This window comes from Grammomys surdaster, unplaced genomic scaffold, assembly GCF_004785775.1.
Source record: "Grammomys surdaster isolate TR1022 unplaced genomic scaffold, NIH_TR_1.0 125612, whole genome shotgun sequence".
In the NCBI taxonomy this organism is placed as follows: Eukaryota; Metazoa; Chordata; class Mammalia; order Rodentia; family Muridae; genus Grammomys; species Grammomys surdaster.
This window is the reverse complement of record NW_021620455.1, coordinates 254340-273234: the sequence shown is the minus strand read 5'-3', so window position 1 is coordinate 273234 and position 18895 is coordinate 254340.

Here is an 18895-nt window from a genome sequence, read left to right as displayed (position 1 = left end):
CCTGAAATTGTGTCCAGCTGTAAATAGAAAAGGGCCCCCAGCTTCTGCACTATCTCAAAGAGGAAGTGACCTTCATATGACTTTGGCATCTCAGTCCCTTCTGAATAGACTTTTGAATTCTCTAATGCTGTTCTTATGTAGTCAAGTTTTTTGTTTGTTTATTTGTATTTGATTTTGTTTTTTGGCTCTCTGAGGTCCTTACAATTTTTATGTGACTATACTGTTTGATCTTAAGACTTACAATAAACTAAACAATACAACATGCCATTTGCACAGGGACAGGCAATCGGGCCACACAGACTGGATGTAACATGCAGGCACCAGTGGAAATGAGGAGTTACAGGGAATAGTTTCAAATGGCCAGGGCTTCTGGAAATCTGTCATTCTAGGCAAGCAGTGAGAACACTGTAAAGAACTGTCAAAATCAGAATTCTTAAAATTAACTACAAGTTCACAACAATCTTAGGAGCACTTGTTTAAGAAAAACGGTTGAATCTTGAGGTTGTGTCATAATATACGGATGACTCATATAACTTCAGAAGATAAACAATCTAATAAAAACGGTAAAAATATTTGGAAAGGCACTTCAATAAAGTATTACACTACATACACAAACTATACATTTTAAATAAATGCATTTTATCCCCTGCAAATCAAATCTAGGTGCAAGTGATTTCAAATTTTAATATTAAAAGCTCAGCAACATATTTGAAACAACATTTGGTGAGTGAGAACACGGGCACATGAAAAGTTGCTTAGTGTTTTAGTGACTGTCCAAAGGCGGATTAAAACCCCCATGAGCTATGCAACATTAGAGTGGGATGGTGTCTGAGACCCTCTTGTGGGATGTGGGAATATCTACACAGTGACTGTCCAGTTACCCTAGTGTTGGCATTTGTCAAAACATTTTTAAATGGATACATTTTATTATACATAATGGACATTTAAATAAAATTTACATAAGAAACTGATTTAAAAATAAAGACTAAACTTATGAAAGGCAAAACCAAAATCATATCCCTTCCAGTAATTTCTATCTCATAATTCAATAGACAAAACGATGAGCATTTTTCCGAACAGTATGTTGTGGGAATATTGAGTGCAGCATTGCCATCTCTTCTGTAGTGGTGTCTTATGTCATCATCTCTGGGATGCTCCCAGAGGCAGCTGCCAGTGTGCACAGTACAGAGAAGTGACCCAGCAGAGGATCTCTTTCAAAAAGATACAACTGAGAAGGTGACAATATTGAAGCAGCCACGATTAGCCAGCAAAAGTACAGGACAGCATAAAAGCCCAAGGCATCTCTGAAGAACCTGTAAGGGAGTTGGGGCAGAGCAGAAGTCTTTATTCTCCAGGCTGTGTAGATTACGCACTGTATTCATGAAGCAGGGTCCTGCAGTTTCAAAAGCAGGGTGCAAATGATTACTGCGGGGTGGGTGCTACTGTGGGTCAGCCTGTGTCATTGTGATGGGCAACTTTGATTGTTAACCAGAGAGGATCTGGAATCATCTAAGAGACAGGCCTGGAGGACAACCTGTGAGGGCATGTCCATGAGTATTATCTGGCAGAAGTCCCTCCCTAGAATGGGCAGTGCATTCTCCTGAGGGAGAAGTTGTGCTGCCTGTCTGTCTGTACATCTTGCTGGTAAGTGCATCTATTTCATGGTGTTGCTGGCCCTGCCATCCTTCACTGTCATCAGAGCCCAGATTCTTGGCCTTCAAGTACACCCCAAAGACCAGCTTTGGGACACTCCAGGAACCTTCCATCCTTCTGTGACAGTTTTAGACTACCAGTTATGTGGACTGAAGACCTACTGTGCTATCAGGTTCTCAACTACCCAGGCCCAACTGTGTAAATCTACTATTTTAGCAAATCTACTCTTAATATATGAGGTGTGTGTGTGTGTGTGTGTGTGTGTGTGTGCATGTGTGTAATATATGCATGCTTTATGACTCTAATGCAGTCATGAAGCACTGAAGGAAGTGCTGGGATGTCCACTTTACTCTCCAGAGGAGAAAGCAGATGAACTAGGATTTACCTGAAACTTCAAAAACACATTGTTCATAGAGCCTGATGCATCTTGGAGCTTTTTATAGTTTTTGTCGACTTAGCTCAAGCACAGACATATCTGGGTGAAAGAAATGTCAACTGGGGAGTTGTCTTAATCAGATAGGCCTGTGGGCATGTCTGTAGGGCATTTTCTTAATTAATAATTGATGTGAGAAGACCCAGCCTGTTGCGAGTGATGCCATCCTTTTGAGCAGGTGGGCCTGAGCAATACCTGAGCAAGCCAGGGAAGCGAGCCAACAAGCAGCTTCCTCTGTGGCTCTTGCTTGAGTTTCTGCCCTCAGTGATAGACTATAAAGGGGACATTGTAAGCCAAATAAACCTTTCCTCCCAAGTTGGTTTTGGTAGTAGTATTTATCACAGCCACAGAAAGTTAAGACAACACAATAGCATAGAGGAACAAAGAATGTTTAAAGAGAGGGAAGGAGCAGAGAGACTAAGCACAGGCAAACTGGACCATGCCAAGGTAAGACAATTGCACCAGACGAAATGCCCAGAGCAGGAAGAAAACAAATTTCCTTGCTTTCGAACATGAGAAACATCTGTATCTTTTAAAAGGTGAGTTTCAGGAGATGAGGAGAACTTTTACTCACTAGTAAGAGGACAAATGACCTCATATTTTAAAACAGGCAAAGGACACTCTATAAAGAAGGCATTAAAGAGCTGGAGAAATTGCTCAGTGGGTAAAGTATTTGCTTTGCATGTGTGTCTTTGAACTAGGACCTCAATACACAGCTGAAATCCCACACTTCTACAGTCAAATGGGAGGCAGAGATAGAATCCCTGGAAGCTCAGTCTGATGTATGCATCAATAGACCAGACATCCTATATATATCTAACTAGGAAAATATCTTTGTGTTGAAGGCAAAGACCTACACATGAGTCTGTCCTCTGACCTTCACCTACACTCTAACACAGAGACATTCATGTCCACACAGACAGAGACACAGACACACACAGACAGACAGACAGACAGACACACACACACACACACACACACAGAGAGAGAGAGAGAGAGAGAGAGAGAGAGAGAGAGAGAGACAGAGAGAGAGAGAGAGAGGACATATAAAAGGCCAGTGCCCAACACACACATAAAGAAAGGCTCACTGTTACTAATAATAGGGGATGGGACCAAAGTCTTAATGAATTGGTGTCTCCCCAAACTCTTAAGGATGGCTGTCATAAAACTATATAGAAAGTCACCAAAAGCAGAAGGATGCACAGCATCTGGGACTCTGAACTTTGGGTGGGATGTGGCTACTGAGGAGCACACAAATTCAAAACAGGAAGGCTATTCAATGTAGAAGGACCACTTTTGAGGACATACCTCTGGTTTTTCTCCTCTTGAAATAAAATGGATGGAAGTGAAGAAGGCATGACCCAACCTCTTCTCTGTGCAAAGATGGATGGAGAAAAGAAAGCACAGTGCTGATCCCTGCTTGCAGTGAAGAGGCAGAGCCCTTACTGTGCTGCGGACAGGCTTGTGTACGCTCTGCTGAGATGGAACTGGTCAGCGAGCACACAGAAGTGGTTATAAAATGATTCAGAAAGCAGGTACACACAATACTTCCATCCCACCTCCACCCCCATACAATATTCTAAATAACTCCTCACGGTCCACGTACCAACTGTCCTTTAATGCAGAGGCTTCTCGCAGCAGCCCTTCTTGGCAGAGTGTGGAGTGATGAAGCTGTGTGTGGGCTGATGGTAATTAGTGCCTCAGGAGAAGTCTGTCCTTGCCTCGGAGGAGGAAGTCCTCCTCACCGCAGAGCAAGCATAGGCTTTGCTTGGATCTGGCTTTGTGGTAGGGTGGGTAGGGCCTGGCAGGCTGTGAAGCCCCTCTCCTCATACTTAAAGCCCAAGGGGTCAGCTTTTGCCTTTGAAGTTAACCCTCTCTGTATACCCCATGTTATGATCTCAATGGCCTACCATCTTAAGTTTGCTAATGAGTTTTGCAAAAAGATTGGTCAGTTTCGGAAAAGAACAGGGCCATTTTATGGTCTTTATCTTTTGAAGGGTTGTGTGTAACCATCCTGAACTTTAACATTTGTTTCATTTTAGAGCACTATGCAAGGTGGTGTCTGCATACCTGACTTGCTCATTACCACTCGCAGAGGACACGCTGATAACACGGAATCGTTCTCTTTGCTTTCTTAATTCAGGTGGAGGGGCAAGTCGATCTTCCAGTTTTGGTGATGTCATGGTCATGAATGCTCATGCTATGTCGAGAGAGTGGTCAGTACAGCATGGCAAGGTCAGGTGCACAGGACTCGACCTCTGGGTTGGAACTTGGAGGAAATGAAGAGTTGGTGGTGACAGAGAAAGTATGTTGCAGTATGCTTTGCAGGGAGATAGGAAACAGCTTAATGTCCTCTTGGTTAGGGAGGGAGGCATGCCAATGAACTGGATAAGATGTTACTCTCGGAGATATCCTGAATGAGCCTGGGTTGGAGGGTGACTGAGGGGACATCTTGCTCATCCCTGTCCCCATGCTGGGCAGAGTTGTTCTCCTTTCCCTAGTCAGTCTGTCTATGAGGCCGTATCATTCTCCATGGAAACTCACTCTCTGCTTGCCAATTCTTTGAGTTCACTATGTTACTCACAGCCCAGTGGTTCTTGGAGGGAAAACTCCCACTCTGCAGCAATAGTTTGTGTTCCTCAGCTCTGGACAATAAATAGAATATATCATAGTACCACCAGTGACACATGGCTTAAACAGGAGGCATCCATTTCCCACACTTCCCTTCCTAGCTTGAAGGTACCTGCTTCTCTCTCCACTCCTCGATCCACACTAGTCCTACCATAGGACTTATGACTTACCCACGGCCCCACCTCCAGCCTTGCTCACACAAAGGGTTCCTATCATGCACTAAGGACCACTAGTAGCACTCAGTGTGTAGGCTTATGAAGGAACAGAGGCAGGAATTTGGCCTCCAGAAACCACCAAGTATAGACTCAGCACTACCTGCAAGCTCATTTTCTCCTGTATAACCTGCAGGGTGTGTCTGCAATCATGGGAACCACCTCCCCCTCCGCCATTATCTTCCTGATAATTTCACGGTCCTGTTTCAGCAGCTGAATCTATCATGTATATCAAAGCAACTTGTTCTTACATGGTCAGTGATTGCAGAAGACATACCTCTCGGGTTGGTCCTGTGCTGGCTGTGTCATTTCTGATATTTTGAGTCATGCCAGCTCCCTGTGTGACCTTCCACCTTATTATGTACCCCTTCCTATCATCTTCAGAGCTGTGGGAGTGCTGATATCTTTCTCTTGGCTTTTCTGAGCCAGGGCCCTCCCATTGCATAGCAGCTACAGCAGCAGAAGGGGGAGTCATGTGATCTTAAAGCATCTTGCTTCTGATTATAATAGTGGTATTATCCTTACTGTGTGGCCCATGGATCTAGAACCAAGGTCATGCTACAGGGTACTAACATCATTGGATTTTTTTTTTTTTTTGGAGAGCTGATTGCTGCTTTTTTTTTTTTTTGATGTTCATCTATGAAGAGTCCCAATAAGGAATTCTCCCATTGAATACACTTAAGGGCTGGGTAGGACCTTAGTGGTAGGGTGATGACTGGCTAGCATGCATTATAAAAAATAAACTTGACTGCTCATAAACCAACACTTTTATGGTTGCAGGAATAGCCATTCACATTCCTTGAGGTGGAGAACTTTCAGAAATACATAGTTGAGTCTTTGTCAGGTTTTGTGCTTTGTCAGAGATAGGAGGTTGTTCTCACCACATAGAGCCCTCCTGGATGAAATGGATACATGAAGACAGCCACTGGGAGAAGGGAACACTTGCTTCAGTGCAAACACAAAGTGCCTAGACTTTAAAACCAATGGACTTGGCAATTTGTGTGCTAAGCTTAGATGATATGTAGCTGTGTGGCTAACAAGATTCAGATAGAGTGGTGGAGGCATGCCACATCTGCTTAGAGCAAGGATGGAGTGATGGAAGCATGCGCACATCTGCTCAGCTTTGGATGGAGTGGTGCAGGCTGGGTCACTGTGGAACCTCTGCTGTGCTCTGTGATACTGTTCTCAGTGAGCGTGTGTGGTCTCTTAGCAGGCATCTGGTAACATTTAGACATCTCCTCAGCCCGGGCACCTTAGCCTACGTCCTTTCAGGCAGGATCTCCCCTTACTTCTCAGCAGCCAGTATCTGAGCAGAACTACATCCTAGCCTCTCTGATGTCACAGATTCTGAGCACACTGGACTCCACATGCAGGCCCTGGAGTAGACCTGGCAGGTGAATCTTTCTACTATGAGGGAGAGTTATACAAAAGCAGAACTCAACAGCAGTAGGTTGTCTTGGTGCGTGGGACCAGCAGACAAGGAGTTGAACTTAGACTTGGAATGGAGACTCTAGGCATTGTAGTCCCCGTGGAGACTCCAGCTATCTGTTGATATATTTTATGAAATGTCTGGTCTAGTATTTTCTTGTTGGGCTGTTAGTTGTTTGTTGTTGATGTGCAAAAATTATACACACACACACACACACGGATTGGGGATCCTTGTCTGGTGTGTGGATTATGCCCTTTTTTTTACGCTAAGAATTTCTTTTTCAAATTCAGAGTGATGTTTTCTGAAGGGCAACATTTCAAATACAGTATTGATGGGTACCAACTTCTCATTGTTCTTTTAAAATACTATGCTTTCTGTACCCTATAAATTGTTTATCTACCCAAAGGCTTAATAGTTTTATCTGTTACTTTTAGTTCTATGATACATATTGAATGAGGGAAGGATTCAAGATTTATTCTTTCTTCATGTTCTTTTACATTTTTATCCAACCCTATTTTAAGACTCATTTTATTGTTTTTAATTGTGCATGTATATGCACCCATGAGTGTGTGTGTGTGTGTGGGGGGGGAGTATGTGCATATGAATGCAGGTGCACTCGAAAGTCAAAGGCATCAGATCTCCTAGAACTTGAGCTGTAGATACCTGTGAGCTTGCTGACTGGATCTTGGTGACTGAATTCAGTTTCTCTGGAGGAACAGTAAATGCTATTAACTGTTGTGCTACCTCTTCAGCCCCACCTAACACTTTTGTGTGAGTGCTTTGTCTGGGAGTGATTTCATACTCTTCAGCCCAAGCTAGCCTTGAACTTGCAGCAGTTTTGTCTCTGCTTCCCAAAGACTGGACTCACAGGCGTTTGTCACAGTGCCCTGTTACCCAATAAGACTTATTCCATTTGTTGACAGTGTCCTTTTTCAGAAGGGCAATTCTGTCCCTGCTAGTCTTGCCCTTTGCCGTTACAGTGTGTATTTGATAATTAACTTATCATAGTCTATTAAAAACTATTTCTTGATTATTTTAATTGCATTAAAATTCTGCATACATTTGTGAAGAATTGGTAAATTTAATACATTATATTTCTATCTATAAAAGCGGTCCACTTCTCTACTTCTAAGTGCTTTCTAAATGTCTCAATAAAGTTATACAATTTTCTTTATGATGAAATTACATGTGTTGTTTTTTGCTGGTTTACTCTTATGGACTTCATCTTTTTGTGGCTATTGTAAATACTACAAATTTTTAAATTATATCCTTCATTTATTGCATACATTGTGGAAGTGCAAATAACATTTATATATTGATTTTTAAAAAACTTGCCAAATCCTATTTTTATTCTTTCAGCATCCACTGTAGAAATCCCAACATGAATATTTAATTTGGCAAAGTTAAATTTTAATAAGTATCTTTACTTTCCCTCCAAATTTACATGCTATTTTGGTCAAGTACTTTGGTTTTAGCTTAATTTGTAACCCTGCAAAGTGTTTCTTCATTATCGCTGTCTCACAGGGCTGGATGGGTTGATGGACATTCTTTCTCTGCTCCCTCTTTGGGCCAGTGTTTCTAACCTTTCTCCAGAGGGGACTCTTTTTCCTTCCCCTGGACCTCACTTTGACTGGATTCTGAGGTCTGTTACTTTTCCTGACATCATTATTTGTCCTTTACTTCTTAAGTTATTGTTTTCATTGCTTTGACAATATACAGCACAAGAAGCAACCTAAGGGAGTATGGGTTTATCTTGGCTCACGATTGTAGGTTACACACCTCATGGGAAGGCGTGGCAGCAGGTAAATCTGTTGTGGCAGGGGTGTACATCTGGGACTCCTCACCTCACATCTTGGAGGAACAGGAGACAGAAAGCATGAAGGAAGTGGGGCCAGGCCAAAAACCTCAAGGTCCACACTCTTCTTGTGCTTCTTACCACAAAGCCCTACCTCTTAAAGGTTCTAGAACCCTCAAAGAAGGAGCACCAGCAGCTGGGGACCAAGTGTTCACACGCCCAAGCCTGGAGGAGCATCTCACGTTCAAGCCACTCATTGACCACTGTCTCCTGGTCTTTTCTCCATCACTCATCCATCTGGTGCTCTCCCTAGCTGCAGGCTCACACTGCTTGCTTTATACTCCCATTGCTCATCCTCACTTCCAAGATCATCAGAGCTGCCCAGGAAGGAAGGAATTCTGGGTAAATATTTCCTATAATTTTCAACTCCCTCAGCTTTTCAGCTTAGTTTGGACGCTCTTTACTTACTTGTGGTTTTATTAGCATGCATTCATTAAATATAATGATAAGCGTCATATATTTTCACGCTTATATATGATCTGATTTATATGTTTCTATTTTCTAGTTTTGTTTTATCTTTTGACTTTGTGTCTCCAAGCCTGGCTTTAATGTGGGTTCTGGGGATTTGAACTCAGCTCTTCATGCTTGCACAGAAGGCATTTTAACTACTGAGCTTCTCCCCAGCTCTCTCTTCTTCTGGTTTACAATCCACACACATTGGTTTCAAACCTCACTTTCTTTTTTTATGGAAGGCTTATTTTATTAAATTAATTTACAAATTCACCTAGAAAATTTTAAAATAATTTTTCACTTTCAGCCTCAAGTTCATAATGCTATTTTAAAATATTTTTAAAACATTCATGGCAGAGCCTTGTAACACATTTAAATTTTATTCAAATGAATCCAGCACGCAGATTTCATATCCAGTGCCCTATAATTTCTAAACTAGCTGTCTTTGGGGAATTTGATCCTTTATGTCAATGATTCCCTCACATCTCAGTCATAAAGCTTCTCCACTTCCGGTACCTTGTTTTGAGGTACACCTCTGACCCTTCTGTGTGGCAGCTCTTTGGAGACTGGATTTAGGCTGTATTTTCCAGAGGTTTTTTTGACACATAATGGGGCTGAATCCAGGGCCTCTGTGTATGTTTTGGGCTGAACTGTTGGCAAGAAGCTCTCTTCTGAGCTGGAGGGCAGAGTAGGTGGGTTCTCCATGGCATGCTAGAGGAAAGTGGACAGGTTTCCTAAGGATCCTCAGGGCAGAATGAGCAGGCTTCCCAAGAGACTTCAGGGCATGGAGAGCAGGTTTCCTGAGGATCCTGTAGTTTGAGTGCTAGGCTTCAGATGGTCCTCTGTGACAGAGCACTGTCATTTTATAGGGACGCCAACTCTACCTAGGATTCTTTCAGGCACTTGTCTGGATTCCACAGGAAACAATGGCTTTGGTCACTTCTCCATCAGCTGATGACAGTCCCCACAAAACAAGGAGTTCAACTTAGCCATTTTTCTCTATTTGTGTTGTCCTTGCCATTTTTCAAACATTTAGGATTTCCTAAACATCTTTGGGGACAATTCAGCATTGTATCTTCCAAAACTATGGCCATAACACTATGAATATGTATATGCCACACTAGGAGTGGTTTTGTTAAGACATAGAGTCAGTAAGATGCCCCCTCAGTTAGGGGTTCAGGAGCATTCAGGCCATCACATCCAGCATCTCAGACCAGTTCCAAGTCTAGCAGATTTGTCCCCAGCCTTGACCTTCTCTTGCTTTCAGTGTCACCATACTGGTGAGTTACTGTCCCTGTAGCACATCCTCAACTACTGGAATGAGGAGGGTGACAGGTCATCCAGAAAGCAGTATGGGATGGCCAGGCTGAGGCTTAAGTGCATGGGGAAGTGGATCTGGAGACAAGTGCTGGAGAAAATGCCTTGGATAAAGCCTTATCCCTCTCTTCATCCTAAGGAGGTCAGGGGAGAAGGAGGTACTCTGACCTGTGAAGCAGCTGTAAACAAGAACTGAGGGAGCACTGGAGAACTAGAAAGACGACCTTGCAGAAGCACTTCATAGTGTCCCGTTGAAACTGCCTTCCACAGATTCTCTTCCCGCAGCAGCTGGAAGGCTGCATGTATCTACCTCTAGTTCACCCAGTGTGAGCTTATCAATAGATTAACCCACTTAGTATCTTCATGATCCCTTTCCATCTGTAACCAAGCCTTCAGCTCACAAGCCTCTGGTGGGCTCTTCACAACAACCCTGGGTCTTGGCCAACTGCCTTGACTTCCCTATGTCCTCTTTCTTATCACATGTCCTGTCTCCTGGTGGGAGAACCCAGTGATGGTTGCAGATGCATCGGGAAGACACTGTGCCTGACACCAGGGTCACATTACTTAAGACACGCAATCGCTTCTGCGTGATATATAAGGCTACTTCTGGTTGGTCTGGAGGGTCTTTCACTGTTGATTTTCTATGCTCAGAGGTCTAGAGAGGAGCTTGGGTCACTGGACACCATGAGCACCTGCTCCCTTGTCACCAGATTCGCTGACTGTGTGAGACTGTCACTTTTCAGGAGCAACTCAGGATCTCTTTCATCCCAGCAAAATCCTGAGGAAAGGGAAGGAGGACAGAAGCCTCTGCTGTGAGACCAGCCTCCATTGAGCGCCTCTGAGCACTTTGGCTGCCTGCGGTGGCTGAAGCCTTTCCTGGGAGGTTCCTGCCACTGTACTCTTCCTTTCCAAAGGCAGTCTACTATCTGCACTTGGTCTTTGCCTTGCTGCCTAATGAAGACAGGGAATAGAGCCCTGACACTGGACACTGGAGATGCATCAGATGCACAGGTCTGCCTCCCAGGGCAGCAGCACAGGTGGGTGAGGAGAGGGTGGCCCCAGAGATCTTGCAGCCCCTCTGTCCAGGGTGGCTGAAACCCCTGTCTGGTTCTTCACGTCCCCAGGTCAGGCCCAGAGCAGCATGAAGGAGATACTTGGAGGGCTTAGCTCTGCACTATGGAACTATACGTGGTTGTGAGAAAGGAATGTCTCTATAACTGAGAGGCCTGTGCCTCCACACACTTTGCTCTCTCCTGTTTAGGAATTCTTTCTTCTTCAGGAGCTACTATTTATTTATCTATACATTTATTATTTATTTATCTATACATTTATTTATTTGTTTATACATTTATATATTTATATATTTACCATTTACTTATTTACCTTTGACTCACTTGAGGAAAACTGCCCCCTTTGAAGGCCTTCGCAGCACAGTGAAAAGGTTCAATGGAAATCTTGTGGCTTGGGTTCCAGACTTTCAAATGGTCCTCTGTGACAGCACTGTCACTCCTGGTAGTCATGGTTGACCTGCTACCTAGTCAGGCTTGTGGTGGAACTGCCAGCCATGTTTATGTGGACAGGGACTCTCTGTGTGGGTTTGATGTGGTCAGGAGTACAGAAGGACACTATTCTTTGGGCACTAGCAGATCTGCCCTTGGACAGCTCTCAAGCCACGTGGGTGCCTGACATGTTTTGTTTTATTTTGAAATGGAAGAAGCTTTTGCATGTTAGTGTGTGATGCACACAACAGACTATGGGCCCCATGTATTTCAGAAGTCATAACCAGGCTGGGGGCACAGACATGAACAAAGCCACAGAGCCAGGCTGTGCCACTGGACAGGGAAACTATTAAAATGAACTGCTATCTTTCATCCCACCCCAGCTTTCAGGCAGTTCTCTCAACCCCTGGTAAGGATTCCTATAAATGCTTCTCATTTTTCTTACACTAGAGACCTGCTTTCATCTGGGGAAACTGAGTCTACAGAGATCGCAGAACTAGCCCAGTATTACCTGGAAGCCCATAGTAAAGCAGGGTCCAGAATATACTCCTCAGACACTGTGCTAGACGTGATGATCAATGACTGATGGGGCCTCTCACTTAGGAGTGAGACACCAGAGAGCCAGCAATGTCAGGGACCTGGTTCTGGAACAGGAAAGGCAGAGAGGAGGATGGGGGAAGGGAGCAGGCAGAGTGTGCTGCAGAAGCAGATTCCTATACTGAGCTGATGGCCTTAGAGGTGAGCCCCGAAGCGTTACCCAACCACGTGAAAACACATTCTCAGACAGTTCTTAAACTACCTGTTCTGATGGATTAGCTCTCCCAACAAGGTCTGTACGACAACTTCACTCCTCTTGGGACCATGGTTTCATGTATAGATCTATATAGCTCCTTAGATAGTAGAAATTCTTGCCCTGTCTAATTTTGACCATGGGGAATGGTTGGAAGCCAGGTGCCGCAGGTGCCAGTACTGAGGTGAGATTATTTCAATGTATTTGCTAATGAGTTGGAAGAGTGAAAGAAGAGAGATAAATGATAGAAGTTGCTGAATGCACAGAATTATTAAAGTTAGATGCCCAGGAAAAAAAAACCCACAGACTTTCTGAGAATTTTTTCCTTGTAAGACTGTTTGTCAAGGTGAAAACTATTAAGACAGTCAATGGTGCTGAGACCACATTAGTCTCCTCGTTCATTTCTGATGGTGTATAACTTGCTAGGAAGAGTTGAGAGTGTGGATTGAAGGGTTGTGACAGCTGATTCAGAGGAGATCTGCCCCCCCTCTCATTTACACTGCTCTGAAATCAGGCTTGGGGAGAGTGGCTCTGTTGGTGGGACTCTTCCAAAGAGAAGGGATCAAGAAAGAATGTGACCTTCGGTTCCCAGATATTGCTATCACCCCTGAGATGTCCCAGAGCTTTGGCTTCCTTCCCTGAGCGTTTGGTTCTCTGGATCTAAATTCCAGTCTTGCAAATGATCAGCTCTAGGGGCTGGGGCACACTGCAGATTTTTCTTTGCCTCAGTTTCTTAGTTTTATAACTAAAAAACCCTTTTATTTATTTTGTGTGTATGAAGGAGCAGTATGTGTTCCACAGCCTGTGTGTTACTGTCTGAGTATTTTCAAGAGTTCCCTCTCCTACCATGCAAGGTTCTCAGGATTGAACTCAGGTTACTGGGCTTTGGGAATTCATTTGCTCACTGAGCCATCTCATCTGCTGGTCCATTTGCCTCAATTTCTTGTCATTTAAACAAGGCATAGGTCCTTTCTGTGACATTGTGGGTCGGTTTAATGAATTGATCTGTGTATTAGTTCAAGGTAATGTGGTTTTGGTGCTTGTCCAATGATCAAACCCTATGTAGCTGCTCATCTACACACATCCTGACCAGATTTCAAGCTAACCTCCCTGGGAGTCTTGTGCAAGAAACACAGCTCAGGCCCAGCATTAACCATGGCAGATGTGCCCACCAGCTGAGTGCCACTGCTGTCCTGCCCTGTCACCTGCATGCAGTTGCACGGTAGGCTGGGTTCAGTACTTCTAATTGTGCCACACATCGGTCCTGCACCATAGGCATGATCATTGTCATGCAGATCCAGGGCTGCATGATGGAATAGATGTACCTTGGTGCATTTCTAGCAATCCTTGTTGTCAGGGGTTCACTGGCCATGGAGTCTAGCCGAAATAGAGAACGAGCAGTTGAGAAAGATACCCAATACTGACCTCTGGTCTCCATATGAATATGCACACACATATATACACACCCACATATAAAAGTTCATGTACTCAAACACACACACACACACACACACACACACACACACACACGTAAACCACACACACCAATAACCCTTGTGAAAACCGAAAGGAGAAATGCACCCTGGCTGAATCTTGACTCAGATCACGGGCCTCAGATCTCTTCACTGCTCTTCCAAATATTCCCGGGACTGAAGAGAGATACACATGATCAGAAGCGATCCTGGCACTCAATCTGCCTCTATACAGATCTCAAAGAGGTACTATGTGTGGCTACAACAGTGAAACCTGAATGGTGGCCTGGAAAACAGGCTGGATAGATCCTTGCTGTTCCCCTCTCCATAACTGGATATCTTTGTGGGGGTGGATAAATGACAGATCCATAGAAAAGGCAGATAGACTGATGGACAGTAGATGACAGATATGGAAGGACTTCTCCCCCATACCATTCCACCTCAAACCATACACAGATGGCTGGAATTGTCCAGCATCATCTCTGAAAGGAAGTCTCCCAGTGTGGATGGGACAGCCATCAGGCCTTGGGTCTGTAGCTCTGATTTGACATCATACCCTTGAAAAGAAATTGTCACAAAGAGGTAAGCACAGCTAGGAAAGCTTTCCTATCCTGGGCTTCTACACATCCAGGGTTGCTGGAGGGCTAAGTGGGCATATGACCTAGGCAGGGGTGCTTCCCCTCCTTGGGCAAAGGATGAGCCAACATAGAAGAAGTTAAAAGCAAGACACAGAGTAGAGCCAGAATAGAAGTCCCTGCTTGAAATTTAGCTGTTAGGAGCTTCAACTTCCTTCTCAAATCAGCCTCAGTTCCATCCAGTGTGCATCCCTCGTGCAGGATCACAGTTCCTATCTGTTTGGATAACTGAAGGACTTTCAGTTTGTTTGTTTAATCCAACTTCTTGTTACCCATGACACAAAAGATCAAGACGTTAAGAGAGAGAAGGGCAGAGTGGGCTGAGATCCCAGAGCCCCCACTCTGGGTCCAAAGCAGGAGCCTGTGCAGTGTGGGCAAAGGAGGACTTAGGGTGACTGCAGACACAAAGATCATCTGAGACAAAATAGCCCATAAAGCACTTGATCTGCCCCGTACATAAACAGGAGAATACATGGAGTTTAGGATGTAGATTTTAAATACACAGAGGGGAAAGCTGAGAAGAGCAGAGTGGCCCAGAACTCCCACACATTCTAGGTTTGGAGCCATAATGCAGCGGAGGGTGTGTGTGGGGGTGTCTCTCTTTTGAAATTATTTTCCTTAAAATGTAGTACCTATTTATTTAGTATTTATTTATTTATTTATTTATTTATTCATTTCTGTAACATCATTTTAATCACAGAATAGTAGTCCATTCACATGGATATTTTATTATTTTATCACTAGTCTTTGATTGCCAATGGTTAATTTTTTACACTATGTGATATCCTGTATATTTGGAACTACAATATTAACAGTGGATCAAGTCCAGATCCTCAGGATGTGCTCGTTTTCATAGCCTATCTTCACTGCATCTATAGGGACCCTTTCACTGGGCAAGGCTGCATCGATCAGACAATATTAAGGTAGATATGCCCTTTGAGGTGCAAGACACCCCAGAAGAGCAAGTCTGTAACCTTCCTTTTAGACTAAACCAGGTAGCAGAGCTTTAATGAGGCTTTCAAGGGGGTGAGATTTCAGGGTGACCTTGGTGGTTGAGGCTGTGGGGACGGATGCTTAGGGTGTGGTAGGCCACTGAGTTGGAGCATGAGGTAAAAATCTAAAAATTCAGAAAACCTTGTAGAGGGAAGTTCACCAAATGTTTGCACTGTTTTTCCTTGTGTGTGTTGACTCAGCCTTTCTATATTGTCAAGCTATCTGTACTAACACATATAAAACAGCAATTATTTCCCTCTTTTAAAACACATCCTGGCCTGTACAGGTGCATCTTGTTTCGCTCTGTGTTTCAGAGCATCAGGCACCTCTACTTACCTCCTAAATTGCTGTTCTCTCTCCACCATTCTGGGTCTGTGCATTGGAGGTGTCTGTGACATCCATGACTACTGACAGCTGTCACTCTCAATTCCAGCTCCATCCAGGACCTTGTTCCTGAACTCTAGCTTGAAGTTTCCAACAGTGAAAAAGACAAATCTTCTAGGTGGCCCAGGAACCTTCAGAATTGGCTCTGAAAGGACAAAACTGGGGAGACCTCTCACATGCTACTCCTCACCCTTCAGGGACCCAGTGTCACATTGTCAACCCGCCTCCCTCCAGCATCTGGCAGCACCCAAGGTGATGACTTGCTTTCTTGGATTTCATCCAGGACTCCATTGTGTCACCACGATGAAATTCTGAAGCAGAGGACTTGATAGGATCCTTGGAGAGGCAGCTTGTGGGTAGGCAGGAAACTGTTGAGGGAAGCCTGGGCCCTGAACCTCCCCCAGCTTCCCCTGACAATATTTTAACTCTGTAGGCCTGTAAGGAATCATTTGCATTTTCCTCTTTTTTTTTTTTAATTCATTCCAATCTTACTTAGGAAATCAAAATAAAGGAACACCTTTTCCAGGTTGCAAAAGCTCATTCCATCGACCTCTCCCTAACACCCTCTATTATTTCTTCCTGAAAGATGATACACAACTCAGAACTCATTAGTACCCAAGGATAATTAGCCTGTTTTCCTCCTTCTATGGATGGTCTGCTTACACAGTGTTCCAGTTCACCTTCACTGAAATTATGGTTGGTTTTGTCTAAATATAAAGGAGAGCTTTGGCTGTCAGGATGGTTGGACATAAACCCTCTATAAAGCAAACTCCCCATTGACTTTTGTAGGGAGATGCATTCAATGGGGTGCCACTTTCTCCTCCCTGTAGGCAAATTCCCCTAAAGTGCTGACCAGTAAGCAGACACATCCACTACACACCCACATCTTCTAAGTGGGTAGCTTAAGATGAAAGAGGGCAAGTCTGCTGGTTTCTGACCTTCAGCTAATGCTGCTTGGCTCGATGGTAGTATCTGCCTGTACCACCTTTTTAGTTTCTATCTCTTTGACCCTTAAGCCATCCTCATGACACACAAGTAATCTTCACAGGAATGATCATGGACAATCCTCTTAAATAACCAGGAAGCCAGGGTGCCCAAGAGGAGAACTCACATTCTCCAGGATATAAAGTTGTTCCTGGATTATATGGGGGCTGAGGCAAAGGCTGGGGAGCTGATGAAACGAGAACCCGAAGGAGGATTTAAACTCTCTTGAGCCTCCCCATAGCAATAAACTAGTGGGAGTTGTATTTTCTGTTACCCAGAATCCAGCACAGAGAGCATGATGCAGAAACGTGACACTAAACACTGAGATGCTTGGATAATGTTGAGCCTGTGACAGTTGACAGAAAAAGAGGAGTGTGGCCCTTTGGGACTCTTTGAGACTGAGCTCTCTTTAGAGTCAGGGAGTGCCCAAGGGGTCAAGGCCTTTGAACACTAAATAGCCCAGGCAGGAACTTAAGCCTCTAGCCAAGTTGACTAGCAGAAGCATTATGTAAGAACTGGTGTAGAAATCCCCCAGGATGTGAAGGACCCACTGATTTAGGCTGACTCCCTTCATTCCAGGAGCTAGAGGTGCTGCAGGCATAAAACTTGGCTTTGCTGAGAGTAAACACAACCCAGACAAGGCCATTGGGCCCCCAAATCACACTAGGAAGGGACGAACTAACCCTGTTCTGCTTCTCTAAGAATACAGCTTTGGGTGGGGGGGACCCATTAGTCTACGTAGCAACTGGCACAGCATCTCAGTTTGACTGGGAATCTAGAGACCAAGACAGCTGCATGACATCAGTTGTGTACATATAGAAGCACACATGTGCAGCCTCCAGTGGATGACACCAGTGCTCTAATCTGCAAAGCTTTGGGGCTCTACATGGGAAATAATCTTGTCAGTACTTTGGCATCAAAGGAAGGGAGAAGCTCGCAAATTGTAAGTGGTTTGGGTGGAGAAAAGTAGTGATGTGCCAACTATGTAAATCAGCATATGCTGAGATCTAAAAGAAATCATGACAGGCCAGGAGGAAGGTAGGCAAACCAGAAAAATGAGAAAGCAACCCTAAAAACTGATTGGAGCCACGAGGTGCTTTTATTTCTACCAGTAGGGGCTGTTAAAGGGGTGAAAGGTGATGAGTAGCCTGACCTAGGTGTGTCTTTGGATGTAGTTAGGTGGACTGCACTTTCCCAGGTCAGTTAATTTTCATAGGCAAGCTCTTTCTGCTTGGTACCAGAAGTTTGGTCAAATGCTTTTAATCAGGGTTTGGTCATAAGGTTGGATGCCTAGAGTTTCAGGTTCTTTATTTAGCACGTGAAAGTCTGTGCCCTGCTGTCAGCAAGAACTGTCCAGGACTGGTCTGGGGCTGGAAGCCTCTACCAGTTGTTGTCAAAGAATCTGACAGAGGAGACCTGGCATTGGACCAGTCTACCCAGTGTTCTGCGCAAGCTAGGTCAGCACAGGGGCTGGGACCAGCGCCGCCTAGCGGAAACTGCTTGTGATCAGCGCAGAGCCTGGCTCCTCATCAGGCGCTGGCCAAGAGGAAGGAAGGAAGCTCCGAACCGAACGAGTGGAGCAAGAGATTCTTTGACACAGACACTTCTGCGTGCAGCGGCACAGCAGCTTATGGAGAGGCATGAAGGAACTCAGTTCTGTGCCCGGAGGAATTAAGGACAAGTTCATGGAGGCCAAGCCCTCTAGAAGAGGAGGCCACTTGTCTTGTGCGATGCAACAGAAAGAGAGGGGAGAGGTTGGGAGTCTGTGGGTTAAAGCAGAGGCAAAGGAGGGCGCTGAAGCCAGCAGATATCCAGAAAGGACGTTAGACCCAGTACTAAAATTTCGGGTTTCATGGCACGGTGAATCTCTAGGGACTTGGGAAAATATTTTGCATATTTATCCAAGAGAGAAATCGACCCATGCCTAGAAGGGTCTGGGACCCAGCTGGTGTCAACGTCTGCAGTCTCGTATCCCTCGTATTCCCTCTGGGCCCTGGGCCCTAGACTCACTTTAAACCAGGTAGATCAGGCCGGCGCCCCCAGCTCCGCGGGTGGCGGGACCTGCCGGGCTCCAGCGACGCCACCTCGGCTTCAGCTCGCCATTAGGATCGCAAGCGGAGTCTGGAGCCCCTGGCTCCGCCGTGCGCTCCGTCAGCTA